At 34.9% G+C, this 16007-nt stretch overlaps 1 long non-coding RNA gene across 1 annotated transcript; it reads left to right on the top strand.

Annotated features, from left to right (window-relative positions):
* The first annotated feature begins 7499 nt into the window (after positions 1-7499).
* LOC147476029 (uncharacterized) lies at positions 7500-10881 on the top strand. The gene is made up of 3 exons (XR_015209064.1): positions 7500-7587; positions 8124-8193; positions 10184-10881. It is a non-coding gene; the product is annotated as an uncharacterized LOC147476029 (long non-coding RNA).
* Positions 10882-16007: the final 5126 nt, after the last annotated feature.

Genomic DNA, 16007 nt, shown 5'->3' with positions numbered 1-16007 from the left:
TAAAATGCATTAATTGTATAAATTAAAATGCAATAACTTCATAAATTAAATTACTTAGAGAAAAAGAAACAAACACAATGGCAAGACAAAGGGTGGTCGGGATCGCATGGGGATTTGCATAGACACATGTATGGCTTAGAATGTTTTGAAACCTCAATGACATTTAAAAGGTTACTTAATGAATTGATTTCCATGGACCTTTCCAATACCATATATTAATTTAGTTACCAAAAACAAAATTAATTTGTTATTTAATTTTCATACTTAAAAAACGCTTACTAATTAATTTCTGAAGATATACAATACAATAACTTCATAAATTAAAATGCAGCATAAACTAAATTGCAATAACTTCATAAATTAAATTACTTAGAGAAAAAGAAACGAAAATATATATATATATATAACATGGCACAATCAAGTAGTATATATAGTAGGAACTAAATGTTCAAATTGAAATCCAACCATTATTAAAGAAGAGTTCTATGTAACAACATTATTTGTCAAAGGAGTCGATGTTTCTTGAAACCTATAAATAAACTGTGTTATAGTTTCTATGTTCCCATCAATCGAATTTCTTTGGTATAAATTATCAAGGAAACATGCCAGGCCATCAATATTTCATCATACCATCTCTTATCAAATGGAACTTGGTTGTGTTATTTGTTGTATTGCGGCAATAACCAACTGAGGAAAATGAATCAAAGTCCATAAAAGTTCTCCAAACTTAAATATTAAGACAAATAACTAACTTCGAGCTTATAGTGTTATAGACCCCATCGATCAAGAGTTTTTGCAAAGTAATTACAGTATTGAGAAGCACACATTCTGTATTCCCAACACTGAACTCTAACTATACACCCAGAGTAACATTCCTAGTATTCACTTGCAATAAGGAATAACATCTTTGCGTTACAGTGTAATAATTACTCCAAACAAAGAAAGATGTTGCTCGATCACCTTTTCATGCTAGTCTTATGATAGTATCAATCTTGTTCTAATTACATACTATTAATTATAAATTCTACTCACCTGTCTAAACTTCTGAACACCACGTAAAGTTTGGTCCAACCACACATCACTTGAGAACTACCACTCTAAACACAATCTATGGATTTCAAAAATTGCATATATCAACCACTTCATATGTGATGAAAGAGAGGCCGTAGTAGGCACAACACAAACCATAATTGTAAAAGAAATGTCTCATTACTCCATTGGTAATAGATGTCTCGTTACTCATTTTGCATTAAGCAATATATGAGAATCATCAAAGATCCAAAGAAAGGACCGATGTACCAATCAATAATCCTAAAAACACAGGCAACACTAACTATAGCAGATTACAACGGTTGAAAAATAATTTAGCACTTTTAAAGGTTTGACTTCCTTCGAGACTTGATAATCCATCTATAATGCTTCAACGACTCGCTGAAATTAAAATATGGGCAGCCAATAACCCCCAACCCTTTGTTTGTTAAGTTAAAGCTGAATCTCCCAGTTGAGAAGGCCATGGGATTCTCTACCCATTGTTGAACATCCCCTAATATTCTCTACCCATTGTTGAACATCTACCCCCTAGTAAATCTCAAAGTACTAACTGTTTAGGCTAAAGAAGTTGTCACAGTTTTACACCTTACTTATGCTTATATCCAATATCTCAAGTTCACATAGTAAGCAAGGGATAAAGGGATCAACAATTTCTAATCCATATAGGGCCACCGAACAGGGTTTCAGAAGAAACTTGAATATTGTATGAGTGAAACATTCTAAACGACAATTCTACTCGTCCAATAATGTCATTTGTATTAGTAAGTATGCAAGATTTCAAAGTATCTGAAAATACTTGACTAATACAATGCAAGAATGCTTCCTAGAGCTGAGTATCTTCATCTCTTAGACCACTTTCAATGGACATTGAAGATCAATTTATGCAAGGAACTTACAGTAATAAAAAAAATACTATAGATGAATAGCTTACTGCAAAAGCAAGTATAAGCTGGGATCACTGAAATCAAACATATATTATGCATTTATGCACACTGAATTCAACACGCTCTATTAAACAATTCTTTAGCAACAACACTTGGTTCCACCAAATTATGCCCTCTTACCTATTCACACCACTTGAACACAACATGAAAAAGATCAAACCTCTTTGGTGCGCATTCCGCAAAAACTACTTTTATATCCTTCTTTTTTTGGTTGGGGTGGTGATATTTTTTTTGGGGGGGGGGGGGGTGAGTACTATTGTACCTTGGTTTACACTATCCTTGCTAGGAGAAACAATCAATAAACAATTTCCAATTTAAACAACTCAAAATACAAACACATTAACTCTTAAATGGCTAATTCACAATTTCCTACCAACATCAACAAAAAATATATATATAAAAAAAAAAGCAAAATAGAGAAAAATGATCAAATATAGTAATAGATTTAACAAATAAAGTGACACTTGGATTTCTTAACAACAATTTTTTAGTAAGCATCATTTTAATTAAATCATCCAATGGAAGTATACGAAAGAAACAATACCTTAATTTGAATTTCAATCCAACGATGAGGGAAATGAAGAAAATGTACATGTTTTCCTTGTGGCTTGATCATTTCCCGCATCCTGGCTTGAAGTACGTTGCCTTCTAATTCAATGCCCTTTCACTTTTGCAAATTTATTGGTTTGTTTTTAATGGAGAACAGAAGGTAGTTACAAACTTGCAATATACCTTAATACCTATCAAAAAACAAAAGGAATAAAAGGTTTAGTATGGATAGGCAGGCAACAATTAGGAAGTATGCATAAAACCTTTGCTGGGAATAAATAAAAAATTAAAATCTGACAACAATAAGAAGATATATAATTGCTGAAAATCCAATAAGAAAACGGGTTTTAGAAGCCCTGCTTGGTATGTGACATCTTGACATCCTTACACAAATATCAATGAAAAGTACATGTTAAGAGCATATTGTACAACACGAAATAGAGCACTTCTTCACCTCACATGCCCTTATTAGATATAAGGCTTAGGCAATCCCTAGATCTGAGAATCAGGTTTTGCTCCGGCTTTTGGGAACATGACGTATTCTGTAGGCAGAAGTAGGGTTGGTCGCCCTTCTGGGGTTTTGACCCGCAGTTGCTTATGAGAATGCCTCTATTTTGAGCCCAAAGAATACTTTTTCTCAAACTAAAATGAGCATAAATACCAAAAAGAGCCCAAAGAATTCTATTTTTTGTGTTGTACAATGCGCTATTAACATGTACTTTTCATTGATATTTGTATAAAAGAATCTTAGGCATTACATATAAATGTCATAATAGAAATCTAACTGAAATCGTAGTCAGTTATTGGTAGAGGAGAATTCTATATGTGGTCATTAGTCATTATATATAAATGTCATAACAAAAATATCTAACTAAAATCATAATCGTTATTGGTAGAGGAGATTGAGGGCAATGGAATCTTTAGTTCTTGATATCTTGCAATGAAGGACCCAAGAGGGCCAATAAGTTGTCAAACCTTCACGAAGGACTGGGAATGAGACTTCATTAGTGGGTCCACTATAAGTCAAATTTGTTTATTGCAATTAGCATTTATGAAAACACACTCTCAATTATATCTTCAATCGACATTTCCGCAAACAAAGGGGGAGTGCTTAAATTCTTGAAGGTTAAGAATGCATAAGATTTTATTTTTTATAGAAAAATAGTATCCACGCATGATTCTGGGAAAGAAAGGATGCTTTAAAACATGCTTTAAACAGTAGAGAAGTTACAAATAACGTTGTATGCTTTAAACACCATTTATTTTCTTCAACACATTAAGCGTTACAAACCACTAAAGTTGGTAGAGAAATTGCATACTAATCAAATTAACTCTTATTGAATGGGAAAGGAAAACGGAGAGAAACTATCGGAAGGAAATAATTAGTGGTGCTCTAACTCTCAATAAGTATGCGAGAGGAAAAAGATGAGTAACCGATGTGTACTAATTAATTGGGTGTCTATTAATTTTTGGTGAAGGAAAAGGAAATTGGCTAAAATTAACCTCTATGAACTAAAATTTTTGGGTGTCTACCAACATAATGCACTAAAATTAACCTTTATGTAGAGGATATGAGACAAAAGTGTTCTAAATCTGCTACCCCTCTAAGCCCTCTTTTTGTTAAAAAAATAGCAGCTCAGAGTCACTTTCAAAAGAGAAAGGATTTGAAAAGGTAGAAATCAGTGGCGTCAATACTTCAACATGCACAAACTAAACAAACAAATAAATTGGGATGCATGCTGAAATTGTTTAGGTGCTCAAATGAGATTGAAGACAATTACTCACAACAGAAAGTATCCTAAAATGGTATCGAAAATGCAAAGCAACCTCAAATTTTAGAACATAACGGGAAACAACAACCCAAAAAGGAACTTTGCATAGAAAATTTAGTAAAACAAATCGTAAACATATAAAAAAAACCGTGTGCATCACTGAATTGGCCTAAAGAAGTAAAAGAAAAAACTAAAGAATGGAAATCAAAATGGGTAACTTACATGAGATGAAGTACCTAGAAACCTGGATTTTGTAGGTCGACAAACACCCCCACATTAAATGAACACAATAAATTTCCCAAAGTCTAGCATGGAATTTCACCATCCCGAAATTCATATACCGGTGCCTTCCCAAGCAGTAAATTTCTTTAAACCATTGGCTGCACTGCATTACACTCCAAAGACATAATCTTCTATCATAACCAATATATAATCTTGGTCAATTTATCAAACACATTACACTCCATCATCTTTTAGGTTCTTCAAGTTTTAAAATGCTGACCATAAGGAAAACTAATGGATTAGAAGTGTGAACAACCTCTAACTTTGTAAATGAGCCAAGATAGGTCTCCCAAAAAGAGCAATGAAATGCTTATAAATAGTCATGCTAGGTATACTTTCAGTTGGTGGCTTGGCATCAATTAAATCAATACAAATTTGTAATAATGTTCTGGGTTCATGTAATGATCATGAATCACTCTGCCATACCACTATAAGTGCAACTTTTTCATCCCGGCCGGTACAATCATCTTCTATTTATGTCTTTTCTATTTATGCCCGTCCATTCAAAAATAAATCCTGAAAGAAACTAAAGGATCTGAATAAGGTGTACTTTTGTAGTGCCTCCATATTTCTTTTGGAGCCACTATAAGTACACTTTTTCTTCCCGGGCATTACAATCATCTTCTATTTATGTCTTTCTATTTATGCCCTTCAATTAAAAAACAAATCCGAAAGAAAACTAAAGGATCCAAATAATATAATGTTTTACACCCTTTCACTGAGTGAATGCTTACAATGTATAGTGGAGGAGGATGCATTAGGTTGTATTTATGATTGATTTCATTAATATAGTTTGGGGGTAGCCGGTCTTAACCCTTTTAATTACTTCAAAAAAAAAAATGGTCCAAATAAGGTGTAGCTTTGTAGTGCCTCCATATTTCATTTGGAGCCAACAATAGACATTCTACTATGTTGTGAATTTTTTTAAAGTACCATACCAGTGTAAAGGGATGGGAACAGAAACAACAAACACAGCAAGTAAAAACTTCAAAACAAAAGACAAATAGCCAAGACATAAAACACAAACAAACTTAAGCTTTTAAATGTTGTTACGTGCTAACCAAGTCGAGCATACATGCATATAGCAGCTTGAGATACCAAGAACCAACATTGTATCTACTGACTTTTAATAGCATGAAAAATAAATTAAAGTAGACTAACACCACATCACATGAATTTATTAAGGAAGAAAAAGGAAATGTACCTAGCTAGAGTATGGTTCTCGTGGTTTAATATTTTTCCTCATCCTTAGCAAATCTAATCAAGGTCAAAACATTGAGTTCCTAGCAAGACTTTTGTGTAATTTCTTTCACGCTCGTGCTTGTTAATCGCTTTTCTATCTTGTTCCATTTAACTGTGCCTTCCTAATCCCAACAGCTCAAGTCTTCAGAACTATCATACATTAGGCAAAATACTAAGCATACTAAGAACACCAATTTTCCTGATAAACTGAATAGACGACACCATCTAAATAAGAAGATGTTTGTAAGGATTTCTAAATCACAGCAAAACAAATTTATCCCAAAAAAACATTTGAAATTGCAGACCTCAATTTGATTGCATTTTTTTTATGTAAATTTGTTGGATTGGAAGAGGAACCTTGATGCGAGAAATTGGGATAGAGAGTTTTATCTGAGGGGAGTTGAGAGAAGCTAAGTTAGTAAAAGTCATGCTCTACTTTAACTCTATTGATAAATTTTGGTAGTGGAGCAACGTAAGGTAACAATCACTGGTGCTCTAATGGGTGTACTAATAGTGTCTTGATTAATCCAATCAATTTTGGTGAAGAAAAAGGAAACTTCGGAGGTAGTAATTGGGGAGAGGATACGCCATTGGATGCAAGTCTGTTTGAGTCCATTAGATGCCCAAGCCTACAAACCCGGCCTTTAATAACGTTTTAATGTGTTAACTCACAACCGATTACATTTAATCAATTAAACCCAATAGTTAAGAATTATTTTATGTTTTTATTCCAACTTTAATGAATTGAAAATCTGTTAAACCATGAATAATTCACTTGAATTAATAAGGGGTATTTAGCTTTTGGGCCACTTTTATAATGGATAATTTGCAGTTGGTCACCAATTGATTGTTTATTAGCCTTTGGGCCAAAATTGATGGTTGACTGCGTTGACTTTGCGTTGACCGTGATTTAATCGTTAGTCTCAAAAAGAGTTTTTGTATAATGACTAAAACACCCTTGCACAGTGTCTATCACGTGAGTTTTTAAAGTGAACAAATAATGATCAAGTCTTAGATCAAATCCAACGGTCAAAATTAAACTTCCATAGATCTATGTAACTAAACAAGGCCAGGAGCACTGGATCGTGCTCTCGGTCATCTTCTCCGCCAGCATCTCTGTCTCCACCATCAGCCACTACAAATCGACCACCATTCGGTTTTGCTCTCCACTCAAAACCCAACAACATTAATTAATCAAGTAACCCCAATTATCAAACCAAAAATCCCATCTCCAAACTCAATTCAATTTGCCAAAGGTAACTCACACTCTCTCTCTTCTTCTGTTCATCAGTTGCTTTTTTCAGTGTCACTCATTATTTGCCAAAGCCCGAGAATAATTGGGTATCCAGACTTTACTCATCTTCATTTCTCTTTCTCCAAAAATCAATTCTACTTAAATTTTTTCATCTCCATCAATATATTTCTTTTAGTAACTCCTTGACTAAACTTTAATAAACCGCATGGGATTCTTCTCCTTCTTCATATTTTGGTGTTATTCCAGTTCTATAAATTTCTTTATTTGCTTATTGGTGACAAAATTATTCTCTAATCTCAGTAAATCTATTGCAAATTCGGCGCAAGCAGGTTTGTCTCTACTCTCATCAACTCTATTCCTGCAAATACAAAAGAAATAGTTATTATATGGTTATTTTAAGATATTTATTCTCATCGATTTCGTGGTTTTAGTTTCTCTGGGGAAGAAGGCGGCATTCGTTGATTGTAAATCATTAGAAGAAGTCGACATTCTGGTGATTCAAATTTTCTTTTTTATTTAATTTTTGTTTTCCCGTTTTTATAGCAATTTCTAGACAACGTTAGAAACTACCATTGTTCAATTCCCTATTTCAGCATTTTGTAAGAGGATTGTTGTTGAAAGATGAAATCGATTAGATCCAGTTCAATAGATAAACACAAACGCCATTTTTTTTATGGTCCAAATTTCAGATCAATCATCATTTTTCCATTGTTCTATTGGAATATGAGAGCTTGCCTTGAATTTGTTGTATGCCTAGATGACTGTTAGTTGATGCTAATCAATTTACGATCAATGGCAGGGTTGATGTGTAGAATATATTAATTAATCTTGGGTTATTGTCAATAGCTATAAATTCTTTCTTTCTTAATTCATAATTCACCATTGTTGGATTATTGTAGATTATAAAGTTAAATTTGACATAGATGTTGTTTCCATTTAGCATTTTTCTTATTTATGTATGAATTATGCATCAATTTCGAAGTTTTTCCCTTTGGGTATTTTAATTTTATTGATTTCGATTGGGTTCAGGGTTCTCAATCTCATCAACGAAGGAGAAACATCAAAGCTTGATAATCTCTCAGAGCTTTTTTCCTCACAGGTATGTTTTCCACCATCTCCCTCTTTGTTCAAGCTGGGGTGTATTGATATGATGAGACATGAGCCATTGACAAGCATTTTTCTCACTGGATTTACCTCTTTTCTTGATTTGGTCATGAGTGTACATATCTTGGACTTGGTGGAGATGGGAAAAAAATAGGGTTAATTTAAGATACCCCCTGTTTTGATTTTTAGTTTTGAGATTGCTCCCTGGTTTAAAAAGAAAGAGTTGATCTTCTCAGGTTTGGTGTGGGCTTTAGGACTAGATTAAATTATAAGAAAATTAAAAAAGAAAGATAACCAATAACTATTATTTAAACAACTCTAGGTGGGTGTGTTAATTAGGTGGGCTTAATATGTGGCAACGGTTTTGCCCAGTTTGGGGGTTTAAAGATCCAATGAAAGAAATCCCCAATTTGGTTTTGAGAACCGATCCAAATTTTTGGCAATTCAATTGTAGCTAACATTAAATTAATGGCGCGTTTTTCTTTCCCTTACCTATAAATTGATCAAGAATTCGAGTGTCTGAACAAGGGTATGTAACTATGGCTCATACTAAACAGGACAACATCAATTGGGGTGTTGATTTGTTGTTGATGGTTGTTGGAGGTGTCACTGTTCTCCCTTCTTATTTTTTTGGGTCGAAGTTCTTAAATACATTAATGCGCCATTGACTACTTGATTAAAAGTATTTAAAACATTGACCCAAAAGAAGTAAAAGGGTTTTATGTAATTATGAGAATTCGAGAGTGTCTGAACAAGGGTATGTAACTATGTTTTATGTTTTTGTTCTTTAATGAATAAAATGTTTGACATTAACCCATTTGAAAATGGGCCTTCTCTTTCTCCTATCTTTTTTATTGTTTTCTTAGTTGGGACTTTAGAAACCCTATAATCGTTTTCCTGCATAATTAAATCAAGCTCTTAGTTTCAAAACCTCATTTTGGTATGGTGTTATTTGTGTATATTCAAACATTGGCACTATATAATCTACCAATATTTTCCATGAGGATAGTCTTATATTTTTACTCTACCGATTGGATAAGTTTGGTTGTGATTTCTCCAATTTAATGTGTGGTGGAGGTGTACTTTTTTTTTTTTTCTCAAGAACAATATAATTCAGAACCTCCCGTCTTCCAAAGTGGTCAATGCGGTTAAAGACATCCCCAAGGTGGTGCCAAAGGGGCCAAGGTTTTAGTTGAGAAACCTAACCATGTGACCCTGTGTCCCTACTGACAAAGATAATCACAAGGTCCGTTTGGTTCTTATTGGGTATTTGATTGCTTATTTAGTTGCAAGGACAAATCATGCCAAAAGCCCATTTAAGGAACACTTCTAAAGAGTCAATTAGATGAGAGAAGTCCAGTCTACGTGTTAATTTGGTTTTATGTCCTCAATACTTTTTAATTTGTGGTTTGTTGATCCTACTATTTTGTGTTTGGATTTTTAAGTTAGGCCCCCATATAATACATAAGTCCCATATGAGAGTGGCTTTTAATAAATGTTTCACATTGAAGTTTGTTATGACATAATGTATAGCCATTGTGGAATGTGAGTTGAGATTTTGATATAATTTCATATGAAAACCCTCTCCATGACAATGGGTTTTACCACAATAATAAACTGCGCTTCTACTACAACCAGTTATGCTTTAATGGATCATGATAACATCTTTTATCATTATTGATTTCCCTATTGTACAATCTTTCTCAGATGCACAAATTTTCATATTCTTACATCCAACCACCCCCCCCCCCCCCCCCCCCCCCTCTTTCCTCTTTCTTTCTTTATAAATATAGTTCGTAGGTATGTTACGTATGCACAAGCCATTGAAATGGGATAAACTGCTCAAGTTAAAGGGAAGAACATACCATAATATCCAAGTGTGCTAGTGTTTTTTCTTTGTTAAATCTAACGACATTATCTAAAGTTGGTATTCACCTTTTTGTTTAATTCTACTTTATCAACATAAAAAATTCTATCAAATGAAGGTGAAGAATAAACAGGACTGGGTGCAGTAGAACCTCATTGAGTGGAATTACAAAAAAAACTGCATGCAGTTACAACTTACAACATAGTTCATCGAAGGATAGACAGCTGCCTCCTCACATTGAAGCCACATCAGCTGCTTCATTCAAGCTTCTCACATGGAAATCCATGGATGAGAGAAATTGTACAGGCAATACCACTTTGTAGTGCATGTGGTTCTTTGATCCATCTTTTTTGTCTATGTAGTGCATGTTATTTTCTTTTGCACATATTTTTTGCTGTGTAGTGCACCTTTTATTATATTTCTCCAACCATTTAAGTTTGTGTACAGGTGGTAAGTCAATGTCGTCAGTCTAACATGGTTAATGTAGAAACTCAAGATAGAAGGGCCTTGGATTTGTGGGAAGCATTTCACACTGTATGGTTGCTTCCAATGCCTCTGTACGGAGTGGTGGCATTGTCTATACATTTTTTATTTATTTTTTTGGCATCTAAGAGATATGTTGGTATAAAAGTTTTGGGAAATGACCCTATCATATTTGAGAAGGAGATGTGGAAAATATTGAATATGAAGATTTTTATTACATTTTATATCTTGCATATGCAGGTCTTTTGTTTGTTTCATGTTTTCAATTGTATTTGTATTTATTTGATTGAATTTTGATGTGATATTCTTAGGTTCGGAGGTGGGGGACTTCAGGAAATGAAAACCTCAATTTTTTATGACAAGAAGCCTCCAGAATGAGACCTCCGTTGTATATATTCAGAAAAACAATAAATATATTATGTCGAGCCCACAATTCATTATTATTTTTGTTTGTTCAATTTTAGAATTTTTCTTTGAATTGTCTTATAGATACAAATGAGGTATAAATCTTACAAGTCAAAAGGACTGTAATTTTAAGTTAGAATTTTTGGGAGATCATAGGTAGAATTTCTGAATTATATTGATATTGGCCCATTTGAAACTTTACCAATCTTTTACTAACTTTGTGGAAGTCCCTTCAAAGGCTTCCAAAATCACAAATGACCTATATTTTTAATTCAATCAATTCTACAATTTGCTCAGTAACTAGAATTGATATCATGCATGTTGAAATTTCTAGAAACAATAGAGTAAAGCAAACAATGTACACCAGAAGATTGGTATACAATTTCTATAAATGTTTCCTGCTAGACATTTAAGGTTATCAAAAAGTCTTAAAAATATACGACTACATTTACAGAGCTCACCTAATTAGAAGAAAACAATGAAGAAAATGTCTCAACAAAACCATAAATGCCTACGTGGTTTTGCCAAACTAAACCAATTTGAGTCTTCTAACAATTCACAGTGCATGGAGAGCATTGATTAAGTGCTCTATGAAATTCAGAAGATCAATAAGATAATAATAAAATGTGTTGTTGACAATTTCTGGCTTGATGTTACATTATATTTATTGACTTTAATGTAAAATTGTCTTTATGTTTTTTGTAAAAAAAAATATATATATAATAAAATGTGAAGGCAATGAGAGTACAGTGGATGAAATTGGCTTCAATTCATGACTTCAAATTGGGTTTTTGCATTCGTTACCGCATACTGATATCCACAAAATAAACAACACCAGGGATTATGTCATCCAGCATGTAGTTCCAATTCAAAATAAAATGTCCATAAATTTCCACATATGCCACATGCAGTGTACCAAGATTAATGTCACAAACAACATAATAAACATCTCATAACCAACTGTGTAGTACGCACGGGTAATGCCTAGTTAACAACAATACAGGACTGACTTTTAACGTCATTCTCAAAATCTTTTTAGTAGAGTTGAACTAAGGCCTCATGAAACAGGCTAGAGGACAAAGAGGTGCTCCTGGAGCTATCATTTATGCATGTGTGAAATCATTTTGCACCTGCAGTCACTTCCTGCGATTTCGTTTAAAAGATAACGTACACAAGTAGAGAAGCTTAAGCAGAATATTAGGGCAACTATAAAAATAAGAAACACGTCTAACATGATTGAAAGGAAATCAGTTTGAAAAGGAAAAATATCATAATAAATGTTAACGTTCTCCAAACCTTAGGTACTTTCACCACCTTGTGAATATCCACCGACACCATTGGATTCGTTGTTTCCAAAAGTGCTAGCATGCATGTGGACCGCGTGTTGTCTATCATTGTGATTTATCTCCATGTTAAAATCTATACATGAATGTTGTGCACTGTTTAATGTAGTTGTGGTCGTCGTAGATGTACCACCATCCTTATTGTTATGGCCTTATTTAGGCCTATGAGGCCTATAAGTCCGAAAGAGGAGGCCCATAGGTCAGCAGGATAAAAAGAAGAAGAGGAGTGAAGAAAAAGAGGGAGAAAAGGAGAGATGGATTTTTTAGGTCGTAACAATGGCGCCATCTGTGGGGAACAGAATTAAAAAAAAAAAAATTATTGTTCTCTACCGCATCGTTTTGTTCTCTAACCCATTAGTGGAAGAAGCACCTACTTGGTGAAACGCAAACAAGTGAAACAGATCCGCTGTCCTACCACCATTTCTCCACATAAAATATAAACAAACAATTGCTCTCCAAATCCGAAGTTTCTGGCCAACAAACAACTTTCCAGCAACAAGTTGCTTTGACAGAGGCACGTCCAAAATGGCATCCATTACGTGACCGCTACTGAAGATGGAGCTGCTGGTCTATTATTAGAAAAGATTAGTGTTCAAAGATGAACTAATGGTTATATAAGAGGCGTAAATCAGATCTATGAGATTGGGATTGACAAGGTGTTTCGGTCGCGAGTTTCGTTACTCCCTGTTACTACCTTGGATTTCTCTTGGAACCATATACTCTATCGGACTACAATGAAGAGAGGTCACGTTGCCACTGTAAGTTAATGGCTCGTAGTTCTCTTTCTTCATAACTCTTTCATTAGTTGCTCATTGTAGTTGATTTGTAATGGCGAAATCAAGGGTTTCTTAAACCCATTATTTTCTGGTGATTCGATGGTGACAGTGTTTATTTTGTTGTCGGGTAATTTTGAAGTTTTATTCATTGATTAAGGGTTTTGTGATCACCCCACACTATCTCATTTATAATACTGTGATACAGTGTTAACTTTCATTTGGGGAAGATGATGAGTGGACTCAGTGAGCCCATTCAATAGTTGAGTTGCTTTCTGTTTTTACTTTTTAGAATCTAGTACACCCACGGACCCGAATGATAACCGGATTACAAAACCGACCCATAGCCGGATTATAGGTTGTGCACTATGATTATTTAGAGGGATTAAGATTGCATTGGTACTAATTTTGTTGTTTGGGAAGGACGTATAACCACTTCATTACAAAGAAAGGTTCCCTACTAAAATGAGTTTCATTTACAAGCAACAGTTGAACCATACATTCAAAGTGATGACAATAAGCTAGCTATAAATATGATTTGAATTGGTCTGGAAACAACTACAAGTATATGAATGTGGATAAGTTATGAAATGTTAGACTACTAATAAATTTTATGTGATTAAGTATGGCCTTGATCTTATTTTCTTGTTAAAAGGTTATAGCTTTCTTTGCTTGTTATAAATTTGGTAAAAGAAATTTTATTGTGCGCATATCAAAATATCAGTGATGGAAATATGAAACATGAAAAAATAAAAATTGTTCATTGAAAGGATGAAACAAGGTATAATTTCACAGCAAATGTGGCGGAATGACTTGGCATGGCAAGCCGGTTTGAATCAAACACTTGGGGGCGGAGGTCCCTGGACGTGGCATGGTACGCCAATCCGATTCAAAGACTTAGGGGGCAGATAATAGTTGATGGGACTCGTCCTTTACGTATGTTATTTCAATTTTTTACCGTGTTTTATGTCACTGAGTTATTACTTGCATCTCTTATTATGAATTCACTTAATGGAATGGTACTTTGCTTATAATATGATCGTTGATTGGAATAGAATCATAGAAAGGACACAAATAGATGTCCAAGATGAGACATGGTACGCCATCTGAAAGATGAAAATGTCGCAAGTCTTGGACGCGGCGATTGGGCCCTCCGAAACATGAAAAGGTTGCAAGACCGGGTCGAGGCGTTTGGGCCCTCCGAAACATGAGAAGGTCGCAAGTCCTGGACGCGGCATTTGGGCCAGTCCGAAACATGAAAAGGGGCGCAAGTCCCCGACGCGTTTGGGCCCTCCGAAACATGAAAAGGTTGCAAGACCGGGACGTGGCGTTTGGGCCCTCCGAAACATGAGAAGGTCGCAAGTCCTAGACGCGGCATTTGGGCGATCGAAACATGAAAAAAGGGCAAGTCCCGGGCCGCAGCGTTTGGGCCCTCCGAAACATGAAAAGGTTGCAAGACCGGGACGCGGCATTTGGGCCCTCCGAAACATGAGAAGGTCGCAAGTCCTGGACGCGGCATTTGGGCCAGTACGAAACATGAAAAGGGGCGCAAGTCTTAGACGCAGCATTTGGGCCCGTCTGGAACATGAAAAGGTTGCAAGTCCTGGACGCGGCATTTGGGCCCTCTGAAACATGAAAATGATGCAAGTCCTGGATGCGGCATTTGGGCCCCTCCGAAACATGAAAATGATGCAAGTCATGGATGCGGCGTTTGGGCCCCTCCAAAACATGAAAAATGCGCAAGTACGTCCTGGACGTGGCATTTGAGCCAGTCCGAAAAATGAAAAGGGCATGAATGGTTGTCCTAATTAATACTTGGGGGCAACCTAAGCAGGGAAAGAGCTAAGTATCCCTGAGGACTAGCAGTACTTGGGGCAAGATGATATTCGGATCCAATAGTTACATTTGTTAGTTGATCCCTGGTTGGTTACCAAACCAGCAAAGATCAACTTGGGGCATCTTGAATATAACAAATATCATATACAGATACTCAAGTACTTGGTCAAAAGGAAATAAATAATTATGAAGAAAATGGTGACTGGCGTTCATAGAGATGGAGGGTGTTCTCATATCACAATATATTCGTGTTTAAAATAATTTGTTCAAACGTAGAAACATATAAGAAGGGGCTTTCTTTTAAGGGGATGGTTTTCTATGGAGCTTTTCCTGATTCGAAAACTTATAGTAACCTTCTTAAGTTCATGCTTAAGCTTAGGAAAGTGCGAGAAGTTTCAGTCATTTTCAATGAGATGGTAAAAAAATGAGTTATATGGAGAAGGTGGATCAAGGAAGAAGATGTCACTAAGTTACTTTATGTAGCGGGTGCTATCTATTTGTAATTTTGTACAGCCCTATCATTGTGTTTCTTCTTCTAAAATAGCCCTATCATGGTGTTTTTTCTTCTAAAATTTTAATTTATGCAGCTTTCTCTTCTCATAAGGAACTGATTACGGTGGATATTCCATCACTAGTTCCCCATGTATTTATATTAGAAGTAATTTTGAAGCTGGTGATCTATCTAATGTTTCTGATTGCCATAATTCTGCCTTTACATTCATTCCACCTCAGTGAAATAAGCCCATTTTGCGTTAAGTTTATACTATATACCGGAATATGTCTGAAATCAGACTTTTAGGGAGACAAGAGGATACAGATGGGAGTGGTATTGAGTGATAGTGATTGAGTTTGTTCGCTTGGCTCATGGAGTTTACATTTTTGTAAGAACGAGTACTCTGAAAAAGTAGATAAGATTAATAATGCTTGAGTTGCTGAGTTGCTTATGAAAATCTGATCACTTATTTGGCTCATCTGAATACTTGCTAACATTTTTTTTTCTTGTGAAAATATATTTGATGCAGTATTTAATATTCTGGATCTTTTTTTTTTTTTTTTTACCTGTTAACGGCAAGTTGATTAGAATTGCATTTTATTTTGTTTT

Source organism: Coptis chinensis, chromosome 9 (genome assembly GCF_015680905.1).
Source record: "Coptis chinensis isolate HL-2020 chromosome 9, ASM1568090v1, whole genome shotgun sequence".
Taxonomy (NCBI): Eukaryota; Viridiplantae; Streptophyta; class Magnoliopsida; order Ranunculales; family Ranunculaceae; genus Coptis; species Coptis chinensis.
The sequence above is the reverse complement of the archived record's forward strand: the minus strand, read 5'-3'. Positions and strand labels throughout refer to the sequence as shown.